The sequence below is a fragment of the Euprymna scolopes genome, chromosome 44 (genome assembly GCF_053919585.1).
Source record: "Euprymna scolopes isolate OS-2025 chromosome 44, ASM5391958v1, whole genome shotgun sequence".
Lineage (NCBI taxonomy): Eukaryota > Metazoa > Mollusca > Cephalopoda > Sepiida > Sepiolidae > Euprymna > Euprymna scolopes.
Window position 1 is genome coordinate 15,050,772 of NC_136525.1, and position 15,861 is coordinate 15,066,632.

At 33.5% G+C, this 15,861-nt stretch overlaps 1 protein-coding gene and 1 pseudogene across 1 annotated transcript in view; one reads left to right on the forward strand and one right to left on the reverse strand.

Annotated features, from left to right (window-relative positions):
- LOC145268704 (trafficking protein particle complex subunit 8-like) overlaps nt 1-15,861 on the forward strand; it is a 121,914-nt gene that overhangs the window by 52,850 nt on the left and 53,203 nt on the right. The gene's annotated exons all lie outside the window — the stretch shown is intronic.
- Nucleotides 6,987-7,120, reverse strand: LOC145268933 (U2 spliceosomal RNA; annotated as a pseudogene).

A 15,861-nucleotide genomic window follows, 5' to 3' on the forward strand; every position in this document is an offset into this window, starting at 1 on the left:
CGAGGATTAGAGTTGAAAAGTGCACAGCAGTCAAACTGGGAAAGATGATGGAACCGCTTTAAGAGGAGGATGAATTATTCAGTGACTCCAACCTATTTTGTTACATATATGTATGTATATATTTTGTAAAAAATATATATTACTACTTATCAAGGCCCATAGGACACTCGAGGATTAGAGTTGAAAAGTGCACAGCAGTCAAACTGGGAAAGATGATGGAACCGCTTTAAGAGGAGGATGAATTATTCAGTGACTCCAACCTATTTTGTTACATATATGTATGTATATATTTTGTAAAAAATATATATTACTACTTATCAAGGCCCATAGGACACTCGAGGATTAGAGTTGAAAAGTGCACAGCAGTCAAACTGGGAAAGATGATGGAACCGCTTTAAGAGGAGGATGAATTATTCAGTGACTCCAACCTATTTTGTTACATATATGTATGTATATATTTTGTAAAAAATATATATTACTACTTATCAAGGCCCATAGGACACTCGAGGATTAGAGTTGAAAAGTGCACAGTAGTCAAATCTGGGAAAGAGGATGGAACCGCTTTAACGGGAGGATGAGATATTCAGCGACTCCAACCTATTTTGGTATATATATATTTATATCTATATTTATTTTTAAATATATATTACCACTTATCAAGGCCCAGAGGCCACACGAGGATGAGAGTTTAAAAGTGCACAGTAGTCAAATTCGGCAAAGATGATGGAACCGCTTTAAGAGGAGGATGAATTATTCAGTGACTCCAACCTATTTTGTTATATATATGTATGTATATATTTTGTAAAAAATATATATTACTACTTATCAAGGCCCATAGGACACTCGAGGATTAGAGTTGAAAAGTGCACAGTAGTCAAATTCGGGAAAGAGGATGGAACCGCTTTCACGGGAGGATGAGTTATTCAGCGACTCCAACCTATTTTTTTATATATATATTTATATCTATATTTATTAAAAAATATATATTACCACTTATCAAGGACAATAGGCCACTCGAGGATGAGAGTTGAATAGTGCACTGTATAAAAAATACGGTAAAGAGGATGGAACCGCTTTAACGAGAGGATGAGTTATTCAGCGACTCCAACCTATTTTGTTATATATATATATATATATACTTTTATTAAAAAATATATATTACCACTTATCAAGGACAATAGGCCACTCGAGGATGAGAGTTGAAAAGTGCATAGTAGTAAAATTCGGGAAAGAGGATGGAACCGCTTTAACGGGAGGATGAGTTATTCAGCGACTCCAACCTATTTTTTATATATATATATATATATCTATATTTATAACAAAAATATATTACCACTTATCAAGGCCCATAGGCTACTCGAGGATAAGAGTTGAAAAGTGCACAGTAATCAAATTCGGGAAAGAGGATGGAACAGTTTTAACGGGAGGATGAGTTATTCAGCGACTCCAACCTATTTTGTTATATATATATTTATATCTATATTTACTAAAAAATATATATTACTACTTATCAAGGCCCATAGGCTACTCGAGGATGAGAGTTGAAAAGTGGACAGTAGTCAAATTCGGGAAAGAGGATGGAACCTCTTTAACGGGAGGATGAGTTATTCAGCCACTCCAACCTATTTTGTTATATATATATATATATATATATTTTTTTTTTTTTGTACAAACTATATATTACCACTTATCAAGGCCCAGAGGCCACACGAGGATGAGAGTTTAAAAGTGCACAGTAGTCAAATTTGGGAAAGAGGATTTAATCGCTTTAATAGGAGGATGAATTATTCAGCGACTCACACCTGTTTTGGTATATATATATATATATTTATAAAAAAATATGTATTACCACTTATCAAGGCCCATAGGCCACTCGAGGATGAGAGTTAAAAAGTCCACAGTAGTCAAATTTGGGAAAGAGGATGGAACCGCTTTAACAGGAGGATGAGTTATTCAGCAACTCCAACCTATTTTGTTATATATATATATATATATATATATATATATATATATAGATATATTTTTCATAAAATATGTATTACCACTTATCAAGGCCCATAGTCCACTCGAGGACGAGAGTTGAAAAGTGCACAGTAGTCAAATTGGGGAAAGAGGATGGAACCGCTTTAACGGGAGGATGAGTTATTCAGCGACTCCAACCTATTTTGTTATTTTGTAAAAAATATATATGACCACTTATCAAGGCCCAGAGGCCACTCGAGGATAAGAGTTGAAAAGTGCACAGTAGTCAAATTCGGGAAATTTGTTATATATCTATTTTTTTGTTACTTAGGCATTTCCACTTATCAAGGCCCAGATACATCTCGAGGATAAGAGTTAAATGTGCACAGTAGTCAATTGGACAATAAGGCCCAGAGGCCACCCGAGGATAAGGGTTGAAAATGGCAGTAGTTAATTGGACAACATAGTAATACTTAGTAATGGAAAGTCGGGAAATTTGTTATATATATATTTATATTTTGTTTATATAGGCATTACCACTTATCAAGGCCCAGAGGCCACTAGAGGATAAGTGTTGAAAAGTGCAGTAGTCAATTGGACAAAATATAGTAATTGTTAGTAATGGAAATTCAGTAAATTTGTTATATATATATTAATATTTTGTTAAATACGCATTACCACTTATCAAAGCCCACAGGCCACTCGAGGATAAGGATTGAAAAGTGCACCGTAGTAGTCGGTTGTAATGGAAATGCGGGATATTTGTAATATACCTATTTTTTGTTACTTAGGCACAACCACTTATTAAGGCCCAGAGGCCACTCGATGGTATTACCACTTATCAAGGCCCAGAGGCCACTCGAGGATAAGCGTTTAAAAGTGCAGTAGTCAATTGGACAATATAGTAATCGTTAGTAATGGAAATTCAGTAAATTTGTTATATATATGTATATTTTGTTACATACGCATTACCATTTATCAAGGCCCAGAGGCCACTCGAGGATAAGGATTGAAAAGTGCACAGTAGTCAATTGGACAATATAGTAATCGTTAGTAATGGAAATTCAGTAAATTTGTTATATACCTATTTTTTGTTACTTAGTCATTTCCACTTATCAAGGCCCAGAGGCCACTCGAGCATAAGAGTTAAAAAGTCCACAGTAGTCAATTGGACAATAAGGCCCAGAGGCCACCCGAGGATAAGGGTTAAAAAGTGCAGTAGTCAATTGGTCAATATAGTAATCGTTAGTAATTACTACTTCTCAAGGCCCAGAGGCCACTCGAGGATAAGGGTTGAAAAGCGCAGTAGTCAATTGGACAATACAGTAATCGTTAGTAATGGAAATTCAGTAAATTTGTTATATATATATATATTTATATTTTGCTAAATACGCATTACTACTTATCAAGGCCCAGACGCCACTCGAGGATAAGGGTTGAAAATATTCAACAAATTTTTTATCTACAGATTAGAAAATTTGTATATAGGGTATCCAGACATATGGAATATATCTAGCATAATCTATCTATTATATCTATAAAAGTCAGAATGTTTGTGTGTGTGGGTGTGTGTGAGATAGAGAGAGAGAGAGAGAGAACAATTCTTAACCTATATATTCAACAAATTTTTTATCTACAGATTTTAAATTTGTTATAAAGGGTATTCATACATATGGAAATATATCTAGCATAATCTATCTATTATATCTACAAAAGTGAAAATGTGTGTGTCTGTGAGAGAGAGAGCAATTCTCAACCTATATACTCAACAAATTTTTTATCTACAGATTAGATAATTTGTATATAGGGTATTCAGACATATGGAAATATATCTAGCATAATCTATCTATTATATCTATAAAAGTGAGAATGTTTGCGTGTGTGTGTGTGTGAGGTAGCAAGAGAGAGAGAGACAGAGCGAGAGAACAATTCTCAACCTATATATTCAACAAATTTTTTATCTACAGATTTGAAAATTGGTATATAAGGTATTCAGACATATGGAAATATATCTAGCATAATCTATCTATTATGTCTATAAAAGTGAGAATATGTCTGTGTGTGAGAGAGAGAGAGAGAGTAAGAACAATTCTCACCCTTTATATTCAACAAATTTTTATCTACAGATTAGAAAATTTTTATATAGTGTATTCAGACATATGGAAATATATCTAGCATAATCTATCTATTATATCTATAAAAGTGAGCATGTGTGAGAGGAGAGAGAGAGAGAGAGAACAATTCTCAACCTATATACTCAACAAATTTTTTATCTACAGATTTGAAAATTTGTATATAGATTATTCAGACATATGGAAATATATCTAGCATAATTTATCTATTATATCTATAAAAGTGAGAATGTGTGGGTGTGTGAGAGAGAGAATGAGAGAGAACAATTCTCAGCTTATATATGCAACAAATTGTTTATCTACAGATCCGAAATATCACATTTGTATAGAAGTAGAAATCTGGATACCTATTCTGATACCTAATAAAAGAAAGGACACTCTTTGGGGCGGATTTTGATGATAACAAGTCACTACTAAGAAATTATAATAAACATTGAAATAATTTAAGAATTTTATCAAAATAAAATTGCATGGTAATCACCCAATTTCTGCCACAAAATTTTGATTGGCAAAACTCATAAACAGAAAATATATATTTTCTAATTTCATCTTTTTTTTTTACATAATCTGATTTGATGTTTTCCTTAATATTCAAATCACTATATTTTGCTGCTTAATATCAAATACAGCAAATGAGTTATTTTTTATGCATCAAACAATTACATTTTCTCATTCATCCAAACTAATCACTGAACATCAATTTCATATTTTCTTCACTAAAATATTACTGTGCTTGATGTCATCAAGTGGAGCGGATCATTTTTTTTTTTCATTTGTTCACACATTTTTCCAATTTATATATATTTTGTCTAAGATTCTTAGCCTATGTCATTGCATACCAAGCTGTTTATTAAAAGTTACGGTTCACTGTAAACACATACGTTATACCAAAATAAAAACGCTTCAGATAATGTCTTGATATTCAATTCAGTTTCTCACATGACATCTTATGAAGTTAGTAGAAATGTTACAGACTTTTGAATCTCGAACACTTTCAATACTGTGCACTGATATTTTCTTTTTTGGAATATAAGCACATTCATGATTTTTTTTTACAAACGTCAACAAATTTCACAATGTGTAGCAATGTACTGAAACAATTATAAAAATATTTGTTTTTATTTTGGATGATGCAGGGCATCCGAAGAGAGATTTTTCTAACAAAATGAAAGTATAATTTTTAGCAATAGGTATCTAGGAAAAGGCCACTACATACGTTATAAATTCCAAATTTCCACAACCTGGCAAATACTGGTACACGCTAGCAAATTTAGATTTGCAATTACAGAATATGATTCTAATTTTTTCCTTTGCTCTTTATTCTAACACTACACTAAGTTTACTGTTTTATTTCGCTGCAGTTGATATTGTGTAGAACAATAAGAAAATCATAGTGAACAATGCATTCAACAAAATTTCACACACATTTCTAGATACATATATCTAATAAGTTCAAAAGAAAGGACACACTTAGGGAGGTATTTTGGTGGTCAAGTCACTAAATAGAGATTAGCTGGTTTCCCGGCATAGCCCAGGATGTAATAAACATTGACTGAAATACATGTTCTAGCTGGTTTCTAGGCGTTGCCAGGGATGTAATATAGACACATTATGTTGTATATTACCTGTTCTCTTCTCCCTAAGGTAAAACAATTTCATATACATGCTGTAAATTACCTATGCTAGGGATAAAACATGAACTATACCAGTCCGGGGGTAGATAAAACAAATAATACATAGAGATGAAAGATTCCTCTCCCCTAAGAATAAAACATATGTTCAATATCTGCTTTTGTTTTTTCATTGTTTATACGGTCCCGAGCAACGCCGGGTAGCCCTGCTAGTCTTCTATATATATAAAAGGCAAAAATCGGTGTGTATGTATGTATGTATGTATGTATGTATGTATGTTTGTTTGTAACGCTAAAACTTTTGAAAGACGGAACCAGAGTTGACAAATTTGGTATCATATTGCACCTTGATCACCCGGATGACAAATATCGAAATTTCACGTCAAACGGACCAGTAGAAAGGGGTCAACTGATCGTTTTTCTCCTAGGGGGGCCCCCCAAAAAACCTGTCATTTTAACGTTATTCAATACGTGTCACGTGACGTGACGTGACGTCAGCTCAAACTTTTGACAGACACAACCAAAGTTGACAAATTATGTATCATATTGAACCTTGATCACCCGCATGACAAATATCGAAATTCCACACCAAACGGACCATTAAAAGGGGGTGAACTGATCATTTCTCTCCTAGGGGGGCCCCAAAAAAAACCTGTCATTTTAATGTTAATATTACATAATCCAAAAACGCTTAGTCATGTCACGTGACGTGACGTCAACATCCAGTAATGGCGAACAAATGTAAACAAACACTTTGTTTTACCGATACTTTTGTAATTTCTCTTCTGCTTTGTTCTAGAGATTATTAAACTCCATGACAATGTCTCCAACGTATTTAACTGGTTAAAAATAGTATTTATACAAGAGTTTTAACGAAAAATATCAGGAAAAAATGTACAGGAATAAAAAAAAATTCAGCTTTCAAAATATTCGTCGATAAAAAAACCGATCTTTATATTTACGCTAGCCATTTTGTATATTACCACGTGACCTGCTATCTCTTAAACTGGAGGGGGGGGATCCACTTGAATCCAACAAAACCAGTAATTTTTTTTTTCTATTATATATACATCATTTTCTATAAAATTAAGTGTAGACTTTATAATTAAAACAAAAAATGTTATTCATACTAAAAAAAAAAAACGCTTAGTCATGTCACGTGACGTGACGTCAACATCCACTAATGGCGAACAATTGTACCTATTTACTATGCCTCCCCACGGGACAGAGTTAGACACCAGGGTCGTTTTTTAACGTGGAGAAAAGGTACAAAAATAAAAATTGTCTCAGTCGTGGAGGATTTCTCCTCCACCGAAAGAGAACAAGACATAGAAGTGCAGCATCTGAAGAACAGATACTACACTTTGATCTTGACCAAAAGGCCAAGAATGCGAACAATTGTAAATAACAACTTTTTTCACAAAACCAACACCGTCTTTCTTTTTTTTTCTCTCTCTTTCTCTCTCTCACCCACTTACTCTTCCCTCTCTCTCACCCTCTTTCTCTTGACGTCACACCACTGTTAAACTGTGGGGGGGAGGAACACATTCCCAGGCATTATCTCCTATAGATGCACATTTTATTAGAAATTCAGCTTTCAAAATATTAGACGATAATAAAAATATAAAACCAACACCATCTTTCTCTTTTCTCTCTCTCTCACCAACTTACTCTTCTCTCTCTCTCACCCTCTTTCTCTTGACCTCCTACTACTGTTAAACTGTGTGTGTGTGTGGGGGGGGGAAGAGGCAGCTTGAAAACCAACAAAAACAGTGCACAGTTTCCCAAGCATTTGGGGTGGGAAGGGGGGGAAGAAGCCGAGCGCACAGTTTCGTGTGAGAGAGAGAGTACAATTCTCAACCTATATACTCAACAAATTTTTTATCTACAGATTTGAAAGTTTGTATATAGGGTATTCAGACATATGGAAATATATCTAGCATAATCTATCTATTATATCTATAAAAGTGAAAATGTGTGTGTGTGTGAGGTAGCCAGAGAGAGAGAGAGAGAGAGAGAGAGACAACAATTCTCAACCTATATATTCAATACATTTTTTATCTACAGATTTGAAAATTTGTATATAGGGTATTCAGACATATGGAAATATATCTAGCATAATCTATCTATTATATCTATAAAAGTGAAAATGTGTGTGTGTGTGTGTGTGTGTGTGTGTGTGTGTGTGTGTGTGCGTAAGAGAGAGAGAGAACAATTCTCAACCTATATACTCAACGTATTTTTATCTACGGATTTTAAACTTTGTATATAGGGTATTCAGACATATAGAAATATATCTAGCATAATCTATACATTATATCTATAAAAGTGAGAATGTGAGTGTGTGAGAGAGAGAGAACAATTCTCAACCTATATATTCAACAAATTTTTTACCTACAGATTTGAAAATTTGTATATTGGGTATTCAGACATATGGAAATATATCTAGCATAATCGATCTATTATATCTATAAAAGTCAGAATGTTTGCGTGTGGTTGTGTGTGTAAGGTTGCGAGAGAGAGAGAGAGAACAATTCTCAACCTATCTATTCAATAAATTTGTTATCTACAGATTTGACCATTTGTATATAGGGTATTCAGACATATGGAAATATATCCAGCATAATCTATCTATTATATCCATAAAAGTGAGAATGTGTGCGTGAGAGAGAGAGAGAGAGAGAGAGAGAGAGTAAGTACAATTCTCACCCTATATATTCAACAAATTTTTTATCTACCGATTAGAAAATTTGTATATAGGGTATTCAGACATATGGAAATATATCTAGCATAATCTATCTATTATATCTAGAAAAGTGAGAATGTGTGTGAAAGAGAGAGAGAAGAGAGAGAGAGAGAACAATTCTCAACCTATATATTCAACTAATTTTTATGTACAGATCTGAAAATTTGTATACAGGGTATTCAGACATATGGAAATATATCTAGCATAATCTATTATATCTATAAAAGGTAGAATGTGTGTGTGTGTGTGTGAGTGAGTGAGTGAGTGAGAGAGAGAGAGAGAGAGAACAATTCTCAACCTATATACTCAACAAATTTTGTATCTACAGATTTGATAATTTGTATATAGGGTATTCAGACATAAGGAAATATATCTAGCATAATCTATCTATTATATCTATAAAAGTGAGAATGTGTGTGAAAGAGAGAGAGAGAGAACAATTCTCAACCTATATATTCAACAAATTCTATCTTTACAGATTTGAAAATTTGTATATAGGGTATTCAGACATTTGGAAATATATCTAGCATAATCTATTATATCTATAAAAGTGAGAATGTGTGTGTGAGAGAGAGAGAAAGAACAATTCTCAACCTATATACTCAACAAATTTTTTATCTACAGATTTAAAAATTTGTATATAGGGTATTCAGACATATAGAAATATATCTAGCATAACCTATCTATTATATCTATAAAATGACCATGTGTGTGTGTGTGTGAGAGAGAGAGAGAGAGTCAGAGAGAGAGAGAGAACAATTTTCAGCTTGTGTGTGTGTGAGAAAGAGAGAGAGAGAAAGAGAGGAAGGAAAATTCTCACCCTATATATTCAACAAATTTTTTATCTACATATTAGAAAATTTGGATATAGGGTATTCAGACGTATGGAAATATATCTAGCATAATCTATCTATTATATCTATAAAAGTGAGAATGTGTGTGTGAGAGAGAGAGAAAGAGAGAGAGAGAGAACAATTCTCAACCTATATATTCAACTAATTTTTTATCTACAGATTTGAAAATGTGTATATTGGGTATTCAGACATATGTAAATATATCTGGCATAATCTATGTATTATATCTATAAAAGTGTGAATGTGAGTGATGGAAAGAGCAAAAAATTCTCAACCTATATAACCTATAAAAGTGAGAATATGTGTGAGAGAGAGAGAGAGAACAATTCTCAACCTATATATTCCACACATTTTTGGGCACAGATTTGGAAATTTGTATATAGGGTAGGCAGACATATAGAAATATATCTAGCATAATCTATCTATTATATCTATAAAAGTGAGAACTTGTGTGTGTGTGTGTGTGTGAGAGAGAGAGAGAACAATTCTTAACCTACATACTCAACAAATTTTTTACCTACAGTTTAGAAAATTTGTATATAGGGTATTCAGACATATGGAAATATATCTAGCATAATCTGTCTATTATAACTACAAAAGTTAGAATGTGTGTGTGAGAGAGAGAGAGAACAATTCTAAACCTATATATTCAACAAATTTTTTATCTACAGATTTGAAACTTTGTATATAGGGTATTCAGACATATGGAAATATATCTAGCATAATCTATCTATTTTATCTATAAAAGTGAGAATGCGTGTGTGTGAGATAGCGAGAGAGAGAGAGAGAAAAAGAGAGATAAAAATTCTCAACCTATACATTCAACAAATTTTTTATCCACAGATTTGAACATTTGTATATAGGGTGTTCAGACATATAGAAATATATCTAGCATAATCTATCTATTATATGTATAAAAGTGAGAATGTGTGTGTGTGTGAGAGAGAGGACAATTGTCAACCTATGTATACAACAAATTTTTTATCTACAGATTTCAAAATTTGTATATTGGGCATTCAGACATATTTTAATATATCTGGCATAATCTGTCTATTATATCTATAAAAGTGAGAATGTGTGTGATAGAGAGAGAACAATTCTCAACCTATATACTCAAAAAATTTTTTATCTACAGATTTGAAAATTTGTATATAGGGTATTCAGACATATGGAAATATATCTAGCATAATCTATTATATCTATAAAAGTGAGAATGTGTGTGTGTGTGTGAGAGAGAGAGAGAGAGAGAGAGAGAGAACAATTCTCAACCCATATACTCAACAAATTCTTTATCTACAGATTTTAAAATGTGTATATAGAGTATTCATACAAATAGAAATATATCTAGGATAATCTTTCTATTATATCTATAAAAGTGAGAATGTGTGTGTGTGTGAGCGAGAGAGAGAGAGAGAGAGAGAACAGTTCTCAACCTATACATTCAACAAATTTTTATATATAGGGTATTCAGAAATATCGAAATATATCTAGCATAATCTATTATATCTTTAAAAGTTAGAATGTGTGTGTGTGAGAGATAGAGAGAACAATTCTCAACCTATGCACTCTACAAATTTTTTATCTACAAATTAGAAAATTTGTATATAGGGTATTCACACATATGGAAATATATCTAGCATAATCTATCTATTATATCTATAAAAGTTAGAATGTGTGTGTGAGGTAGCCAGAGAGAGAGAGAGAGAGAGTAAGAACAATTTTCAACCTATATATTCAACAAATATTTGATCTACAGATTAGAAAATTTGTATATAGGGTATTCAGACATATGGAAATATATCTAGCATAATCTATCTATTATATCTCTAAAATTGAGAATGTGTGTGTGAGAGAGAGAGAACAATTTTCAACCTATATACTCAACAAATTTTTTTATCTACAGATTTGAAAATTTGTATATAGGGTATTCAGACATATGGAAATATATCTAGAGTAATCTATCTATTATATCTATAAAAGTGAGAATGCGTGTGTGTGTGAGAGAGAGCGACACAGAACAATTCTCAACCTATATATTCAACAAATTTTTTATGTACAGATCTGAAATATCACATTTGTATAGAAGTAGAAATCTTGATACCTTCTCTGATACCTAATAAAAGAAAGGACACTCTTTAGGGCGGATTTTGATTATAACAAGTCACTAATTAGAAATTATAATAAACATTCTAATAATTTAAGAATTTTACCAAAATAAAATTGCATGGTAATCACCCAATTTCTGCCACAAAATTTTGATTGGCAGAACTCATAAACATAAAATATATATTTTCTAATTTCATCTTTTTTTTTTCTTTTTACATAATCTGGTTTGATGTTTTCCCAAATATTCAAATCACTATATTTTGCTGCTTAATATCAAATACAGCAACTGAGTTATTTTTATGCATCAAACAATTACATTTTCTCATTCATCCAAACTAATCACTGAACATCAATTTCATATTTTCTTCACTAAAATATTACTGTGCTTGATGTCATCAAGTGGAGCGGATCATTTTTTTTTCATTTGTTCACACATTTTTCCAATTTATATATATTTTAAAGATTCTTAGCCTATGTCATTGCATACCAATCTGTTTATTAAAAGTTAAGGTTCACTGTAAACACATATGTTACACCAAAATAAAAACGCTTCAGATAATGTCTTGATATTCAATTCAGTTTCTCACATGACATCTTATGAAGTTAGTAGAAATGTTACAGACTTTTGAATCTCAAACACTTTCAATACTGTGCACTGATATTTTCTTTTTTGCAATATAAGCACATTCATGATTTTTTTTACAAACGTTAAAAACTTTCACATTGTGTAGCAATATACTGAAACAATTATAAAAATATTTGTTTTTATTTTGAATGATGCAGGGCATCTGAAGAGAGATTTTTCTAACAAAATGAAAGTATAATTTTTAGCAATAGGTATCTAGGAAAAGGCCACTACATATGTTATAAGTTCCAAATTTCCACAACCTGGCAAATACTGGTACATGCTAGCAAATTTAGATTTGCAATTACAAAATATGATTCTAATTTTTTCCTTTGCTCTTTATTCTAACACTACACTAAGTTTACTGTGTTATTTCGCTACAGTTGATATTGTGTAGAACAATAAGAAAATCATAGTGAACAATGCATTCAACAAAATTTCACACACATTTCTAGATACCTATATCTAATAAGTTCAAAAGAAAGGACACACTTAGGGAGGTATTTTGGTGGTCAAGTCACTAAAAAGAGATTAGCTGGTTTCCCGGCATAGCCCAGGATATAATAAAGATTGACTGAAATACATGTTCTAGCTGGTTTCTAGGCGTTGCCAGGGATGTAATATAGACACATTATGTTGTATATTACCTGTTCTCTTCTCCCTAAGGTAAAACAATTTCATATACATGCTGTAAATTACCTATGCTAGGGATAAAACATGAACAATATCAGTCCTAGGGTAGATAAAACAAATAATACATAGAGATGAAAGATTCCTCTCCCCTAAGAATCAAACATATGTTCAATATCTGCTTTTGTTTTTTCATTGTTTATACGGTCCCGAGCAACGCCGGGTAGCCCTGCTAGTCTATATATATAAAAGCCAAACGTCTGTGTGTATGTATGTATGTTTGTTTGTAACGCTAAAACTTTTGAAAGACGGAACCAAACTTGACAAATTTGGTATCATATCGAAGCCCCATCACCCGGATGACAAATATCGAAATTTCACGTCAAACGGACCACTAGAAGTTGGTCAACTGATCAGTTATCTTCGAGGGGGGCCCCAAAAAAACCTGTGATTAACGCTAAAACTTGAGATGAAAGATTCCTCTCCCCTAAGAATAAAACATATGTTCAATATCTGCTTTTGTTTTTTCATTGTTTATACGGTCCCGAGCAACGCCGGGTAGCCCTGCTAGTTATCTATATATATAAAAGCCAAACGTCTGTGTGTATGTATGTATGTTTGTTTGTAACGCTAAAACTTTTGAAAGACGGAACCAAACTTGACAAATTTGGTATCATATCGAAGCCCCATCACCCGGATGACAAATATCGAAATTTCACGTCAAACGGACCACTAGAAGTTGGTCAACTGATCAGTTATCTTCGAGGGGGGCCCCAAAAAAACCTGTGATTAACGCTAAAACTTGAGATGAAAGATTCCTCTCCCCTAAGAATAAAACATATGTTCAATATCTGCTTTTGTTTTTTCATTGTTTATACGGTCCCGAGCAACGCCGGGTAGCCCTGCTAGTCTATATATATAAAAGCGAAAATGTATGTTTGTGTGTATGTATGTATGTTTGTGTGTCTGCTAAAAACTTTCGACAGACACAACAAAAATTCACAAACTTGATCTCATATGAAAGCCCCACCTTCCGGACGACAAATATCGAAAAATTGGCCCAAAGTAACCATCAGAAGTGCATCAATTGATCGATTTTCTGCAGGGGGTGGGGGGGGGGCCAAAAAAAGTGACATTTTAATGTTAAACATTACATATTTTTAAATCGATTTATAACTGCCCCAAAAAATACGGCCGCCAACTCTTCTACATAAAGTATACACGCGGCCGTTTATTTTGGGTCAACTTGCATTTAAAACCCGCTGAGTCATGTCACGTGATCTTGACGTCAGCAAGCTCTAATGGCGGTCTTAATTTACAATTTAAAAATGTTGTTATCGGTAAAAAAAAAATTAATTTAAGCTAAACTATGAACTTCTACGCTATGGCAACGTTACCAAAGTTATTACCACATTCAAAATAGGTAGATACGATAGTTAAACGAAAAATAACAAGACAAACATGTGGAGTAAAAAAAAAATACGCTTACAAAAAATATTAACAAACGAAGTTTTTAAAAATAAAAACGGCCAGACGCCATTTTCCAGTCTTTAGAGTAAGGAAGACGAAGTGAGAGAGAGAGTGAGAGAGACGCAAAGAGAGAGAGAGAGATGTCTAGACAGAAAACGAGAAAAACGTTAACTTTTTCCACCTGAAATCGACAGGGGGGAGGGTCAACAACGCATGCGTCAGATGATGTCATGACGTCGTGACCTGATTTACTTTAAATAGTTGATAAACCGAACAAACTTAATATACGCCACTTTAGCGCAGGTAGTTAAGGCCTTGGTTCATTTACTAAACGTTTTGGGTTTGAATCGTGGTGTGAGATGTCTTTTTTTGTTTTTTTTTTTCGATGTTTTAAATTTAAATATTGAACCCTGTAATATTTAAGCCATTTTTCACGTAACATTCGTTCGTTTTTCTGTTTTAATCGTTCGTTTGCCTTACGTTATTTTTTTTTGTGTTCCCCCCCCCCCCCCCGCTTAATTAAAACGATGTCTTCTTTTCTTACTTCGTTTATAACAATGCTTACATCGTCGTCATCGTCGTCGTAACGCTCGACGACTTTCAAACATCTTCCACTTCTGGTTGGCCGATTTTATTTTAAAACTTCGCCCCAGGGGTTCAGCTTCGATCCCCCCCCCCCCGGTTTCTTTTTTATTTAACATCACACACCCCTACAAACACCCGGGCAACGCCGGGTACCCCTCGCTAGTAACATATATATAAAATGCAAAATGTGTGTGACCATTTTGTGTATGTCTGGCAAAGGCTTTTCTCGCACACGCTCCCGGGTTCGTTACTATCGCTTACAACTGTTTATATGGGTCCTATATCATAATATGTAGGATTTGGGAATGCGGGTCGTCTCTAGATTTATTTACGTCGACTTTTATGAGATTCGCGCTATTTCGCTTTGTTCCCTGTTTGTCCTGCATTTTAGTATAAATACAGTTAAAAATGTTGTGTTCTCGGCTTTCGCGCTGCTTTCCCCCCTTCCCACCATCATCTGGGGTGAAATGAAAACTAAAAATAACGATTCCGCGATGACCTCATTTAGCGTCGTCCTGTCAATCAAACCTCTTTTAGCTTTATAAGCTTTAACTTAACACGCTAATCAATTACTCTCACTCGTGGTCGAGACTGTTAAGTAGTTGGCATTGGCTTCCACCTCTGCGTCAAGGCTTCCGGGTTCAATCCCTCCTCCCAACAAAACGTTTTTTTTATTACTTCACTTATTTTTTAGTTTACCCCCCCCCCCCATACACAGGTTTATTTATGCCATTTTTTTTTTCCGTTTTGGTTTTTTTTTTTTTTTTTTTTTTTTTTACATCGTCTTTTTTATAATATTTAAGCAGGATTATTAATTACCCCCCCCCCCATACACACACCTACAAACACCCGGGCAACGCCAGGTACCCCCCCCCCCCCCCCCCGCTAGTAAGATATAAAGGACTTGAAGCCATAAACTTTTACGAAAATGACTTGATTTTAAAAAATTAAATAACCTAAAAAAAAAATGGTTAATATGCCATAAAACAAAAAAATCAAACTGTTTTACATGCTGGGATGTTTTGGACGGCTTTCAATGTGACCAAACTAGTAGTTTCCTGAACTACAGAAGAACCCCGGGATATGGCATTAAAAATTACAAATAAGTTATAAATGACCT